Below are 6,205 nucleotides of genomic sequence, written 5' to 3'. Positions count from 1 at the left end.
TCCACCTAAAAGTGGCATATTTCACCTCCCCTCATTTTATTATCAAAAGAAAGTCACTTGACCACACTTAAAGTGTTGGAGAAATTTTATGTCTCATCTCAAAACATCTCAGCTCTCCTTCCGGCTTTGACTTTGCTGTATCAAACCAATTATATAGGTATGGCCTTACAGAACCATAGCTTAGTGACATGATACATACCTTTCTGCATAAAAGTTTCCTACCCAGTCATTGAAATGAATTTGTAGGAGAGAACATGCAGCCATGCAGGGGTATGAAAAACACATGTCTGCAAAAATGTAATATCTTCTGGATCACTCTTTGACCCCAGGGGATTAAAATAACCATCTTCTTCAGGATAGTCAATGCCATGTTTGGTGCTGTATGATTTCTCAGAGGATTTGCAGACATATTGAGTTCAAGTTTCCACTGGAAAAATAGCTCAATAATTTATCTTTAGATTTACTTTCCCTCCATTTTTGTTTTATTCTCCTCAGTCTCCTCATTCCTATTCCCTGAAATTACTTCCCCCAGTAAAATTATCTATGTGTAAACCCATCTCTCAAGCTCTGTTAAGACAACTAATTTCAAAAGGTTTAGGAAAGTACATTTATACAATGTGTCCAGAAAAAAGAAAGCCAAAAATATTCGATGAACATCATTATTGACTACTGCAGCTAGTAAATTAATGATACAAACACATCAAAGTAAAATATATTTATATAGGAATGCAAATGTAGGTAAATATTTGGAAAACTATTGATATAAATCATATGTACTTCATAAATATTTGCTAGCTGAACACATTATTTTAAAAGATAAACAGATAAAAATACACCTGATAATCTACATAGATGTTGAAAAATGTATTCAAAGTAATTGAAAACCACCAATCAGAATTATTTGATTGGACACAAATATTCTTTATATGACAATACAGCACTACCTCAATTCTAAAATGAGTATCCTACTTAATGGAAAAATACACTGGACTTTTTACTAAAGCTAAAAACAAAACAAATGCATTGGCCAAAGCAATAGTAGAAGAGAAGGAAACAATAGTTATAAAAAATGAAGGGAGAAGATAAATATATCATTCATGTAAATAATATACCAGTGTACCTGAAAGGAAAAAGCTAAGAACTATTAAACTATGAGGAAACTGTAACAAGTCAATGTATAGATGATAATTATTTTCAGACATATAAAGAGCAGTATGTAGGAAATATCACAATCATAAATATAATATTCTTATGAATACATTTAAAGAGAAACGTTAAAGACATATGTAATAATAAACAAAAAAATCCTTAAAAAAAAACTGCTATAGACTCAAAAGAGGAGATGGAATGTTGAATAGACATAACATATTCTTTCTAGCCATAGACAAAAAATAAACTTGGCTGTATACAATATACTACATGCCAAGATAAACTGCAAACTGGTTTAAAGATGTAAGTTAAAAAAAGAAAACAATAAATATACGTAAAATATTGAAATATTTCTTTGAAAACATGGACAAAAGAAGGCCTTTCTAACTGATTTCAAAAATAAAACTAAATATATGATAAAATAAAAGATTGATGAAATTAATTTTAATAAAAAACTTCTATATTAACACACACAGACAGACACATCATAATCAAAGTCATGATACAAAAAAAAAAACAAGGGAAAAATTGCATCTCATACCTCAGATTAAGGGCTATACTTTCTAATATATGAAGAATCTTAGTAACCAAAATACAACAAAAAATTGGAAAGTACATAAACAGTGATGAAAATTTTTTTAAAGATCATTTAAACAGGTGAAAAGATGCTTAACCTCTCTCATAAAAAATACTCTTTTCATCTATCTGGTTGGTAAATCTGAGTATCTTTTATCTTTGATCACGCTTGGCAAGGCTAAGGGGAAGGAGCAACTCATACTTTGCTGATAGAAGTATAAACTGGTACAAACCCTATGAAAAGCATTATAGCAATATGCACATATTTGTCCCAGCAATTCTACTTCTGGGTGTTTATCCAACTGATGTATTTGCAAATGTATATTTAGATATGTTTATAGTATCATTCATTTCATCATTTCTTATAAAGCAAATGATTGGAGATAGTTTAAATATTAATATTTAAATGATAATATATATACACAAGTATTATGCAGCTCTGAAAAAAGCTGTTTATACCATTCTAGAATGTTCTGTAAATTGTATCTGTAGATTTTAAAAGTATACGTTAGAACAGTGTGCATAGGAATTTTTTAATTGCAGGATATTAGAAATATATAACTTTGTATATCTTTAAATACACATGAAAAACTCCAGGGTGATACACATTGTATAGAATAATGGCAAGACCAATCAGAATTAGGAAGGACATTTTTCATTGTATCTTTCTTGTCTTTTTTAAATTCTAAGCCTTAGGAATATATTACTTATTCAAAAAAACTAAGTTATATTCATGATTCAAATTGTAGTAATCTGTGTCCATATTCTCATCTTCCTGCTTGCTTCTATTCTTTTTCTCCAGAAGAACATGACCATCTTTTTATTTCCCAGTGCAGCACTAAGACAAATGCAGGTAAAGACAATGATTAACTAAAGCTTTATTTAATATGTGAGGGGAAAAAGAGGATGGAGTATGGTGGTGGCAGTGAGGAGGAGGTACCCACGTTTAATATAATGATTTTAGAATAAAAAATGAATTAAAATCAATGTTAGCCTATTAAAATTAGACTATTGAAATCAAAATGTAGTAATTTGGGTTTTTTGGTTTGTTTATTTTTTTTGACATTTCTTTCTGTCTCTCTCGTCTGATGCTAGATTGACTCTTTACCCAATATATCCCCAAGCTCGCTTCCCTTTTGAGTCTCAGAACCTTAAAAAAAAATTCTGAAACTAACTATAGGAAGTCTAACAATCATGTAAGTTTTTAATAATCTTGTACCCACCATTTTTAATGCAAAGTAGTCCAGTTCCTTTTTATCTAAAACTTTGCATTGCAGACAATGCCTTTCCTATAATAACCAAAGGGTGATTAACCTATTGTATTAAACAAAAGAGTCATCTACCTTTAGTCTTTGCCGTTAGAAGCACAAAGAACTGGCAGAAGCTTTGAAATAAATGTTTTTCTTTAATTTCTTCCAACTCATTGTTTCAGCCTCATGGATTTATTTGGATGACTTACCATTTTATATTTTAATAATATCCTTTCTTCTCTTAAAAACATTTTTAAAAGGGATTCTAGACATGGAAATATGCATATTTTCTGAATTACAATGGCATTTTCTCTTCTGATGTCAACAAAAAAGGAAGTTTTCCCTCATTTTGCAAACAATGATTTTAGGACATCTTCTACAAATATTAATGTATTGTTAATGTACATATAGTTTATTGACCATATAGTTCAACTCACCCATTTATTAATTGTATAAATTTGGAAAAACTATTTAAACTTTCAGGTTCTTACTTTCTTCATCACAAAACAGAGAAAGTAATTCAAGGGTTGAAATGAGGATTAAATACTACCTTGTGGGCTCTGACACAAATCACCAAGATGAATTTATGATAGACACACTCTTCTAAACCTACTTGATCATTCAGATACCCACCTAATCTTGATCATTTTCTGACACCCCATGAGAGGCAGCCATTCTACAGTCACCCTTCTCACTTTGCTCGTGCTCCAACACGACACTCTTGGCCACGCTAACTCCCCCTGCAGTCTCCATCATAGATACCTACCTTGATGTATAACTTCCAATTGCTTTACATTAAATTGTTCAATTTCAGAAGAGAAGAGAAAGACTAGTTTATAGGATTTGACGTTCTGTGTTTTCATAATTATTCCATGTGCAACATTTATTTGTGATTTTCTTTCTTTGCAAATTCTCTTTAACTCAGTTATTTAAAATAATTTGTGTAATCTCCAGTATATGGAGATGTTCTATATATATTTTTTGTAATTGATCTTCAGTTTAATCCCATTGTTGTCAGAGATTATTCACTGTATAATTTCAATCCTTTGAAATCTATTTGGACTTTCTTATGACCCATGGACTTACATGAATGTTCCACGTGCTTCTGAGAAAAAAAAAAGTGTAATGCAGTCTGAATGGCATTATGTTTATTTTGTCTATAGAGCACCTCAATTTTCCTGAATACTCAGCTTTTGTTTTTAACTGATTATACCAATTTCTTTTATTTATTTATTTTGCTGAGAAATGAAACATTTAATAGCTAATGCAGGTCTCCTGTTCTTCTTTTTTTTTTAAACACCTTTATTGTGGTATGGCTCCTGTACTGTCAACTACAAATATTTCAGATGTATAATTTGATGAATTTTGATAGATGTATACACCAATGAAACTACCACCAAGATAAAGATAGCTAACATTTCCCTGCAAATTCCAGATACATCAGCAGTCTAGAAATGCAACTGTCTCCTTTTTTATCTTGTTCTGTTTTAAACTGACTTCTCTGTATTATGGTTTGAAAAAATGACCATAGGTGGAAAGCCATAGTAATTGTGGAGCTAACTTCATGTGTTATCCTTATTTCAAGGGTAGCATCCTCATTTTTTGTTGTCTAATATATTAAAAATTTATTTAATGTAGTCTGTCCAGTTGTATAATTATTTGTGGTATGAGCTGATGCTTCCTACTTTGTCCTTGCAGAAATCAGATATCATACATTAAATTTTGGTTAATCTTTTTTCTTCAGTCTTCTTGTCTTCCCTTCTTATATTATCTCTTTATGCAGATATAACTCATTTATTAAATCACATATATAAATCTATCTTCAGCCTTGATATGCTCAAAAGTTCCTGGACCTAGTATCTAGGGTTTTTTTTTTTTTTTAAATTTCCACTTATTTAGTCTACCAGAAAATCAAACACAACACACTGGTTCCAAAATCATTATCCCTTTCCCAATTCCATACTCATATTTTATTCATTTCATTATTGTCTCCTACCTTGACCTGATTAAAATCTCTAAAATCAAAATATTATCTGTCTCTCACAGTCTCAAATGCCAACAAATCTTCAAATATTGTTGATTTTTTCTTTGCAGTATTTTTCACAGCTAAATCTATAGTAGTTAGGACAATTTATATGTGGCAAGCACATTGGCATTAATGTAAGTAGGTAGGGTAAATTTCCTCAAAGTTATAAGTTGTTTCATATAATGAAATACCTGGAGTGCTTCCATAATTAAGAAATAGAGTGGAACTTCAAAGGAGCATATAGTCGGGACTCTCATTTTCTCCTCTCTGAATATCTGCTTCATTTTTCTTACTACAAATGAGCTTTCTCTACTTCACAATTCATGTGGAATAAAATTACAATTCAGAGCACTGAAGTTTACATAACAACTGTTAATGAAACATGATTAAAAAGAGATTGGTTAGTCCCAAGACAAAATTTGTAAGGAATGGTATCATTAACTTAGACTAGATAATATTATCTCTATAGACAAAGGTCTAAAAAAAGACTGTTATTTTTTAGCTTGGCTAAAAGTCATCTCTATAACACATGCATAGTTGTGTTTGGTAGGACATTGTTTCAGACCAGGTTGACAGCCAGTAGATGGTTACGATATTTAACCTCTTAAATACTCAGAATACTCATGTACTATTTTTTTTCTAAATACACTTAGAAACTCTCTTAGACAAATTGTTTCATATAGAAGAGGCCTCCATTATAATACCTATTGCAATCTATCATACACTATAGTTTCTGTAACTCTTAAGTGGGATGAAAAGAATAGAGTTGAATTGAGATAAATTTTTAAATAGAGCCTCTTATCATTAATTACCTTTCTGACTTTGGGGAAGGTATTATGAAGTTTCTATTTCTGTAAAGTGTGGATAATATAAAACCTACATCCTAGGCTTGCTATGAGGATACATGATGCAGGATATGCTCAGTACAATACCTAATATATGGTATGGTTCAATAAACCTTAGCATTATTATGCTTACATTTCTCAGTAGATTTGAAGCCCTTAGAAGTTAGGAAATACGTCTTAAAAGTCTTTAATCTTCCTTTTAACCTTCCTTATTGTGTTTCAATAGGCTTTTTCACACAGTCATTGCTCAATAAACAAATATATATTTATTTAAGATAAATTATTGTTTTGCAAACTGAATTTTCTGGCCAAAAAGTCACTGATGTCCTCCTGATAAAGGAATCCAAAAGTTATGTTTC

Source organism: Vicugna pacos, chromosome 1 (assembly GCF_048564905.1).
Source record: "Vicugna pacos chromosome 1, VicPac4, whole genome shotgun sequence".
In the NCBI taxonomy this organism is placed as follows: Eukaryota; Metazoa; Chordata; class Mammalia; order Artiodactyla; family Camelidae; genus Vicugna; species Vicugna pacos.
This window is presented reverse-complemented; position numbering follows the sequence as displayed.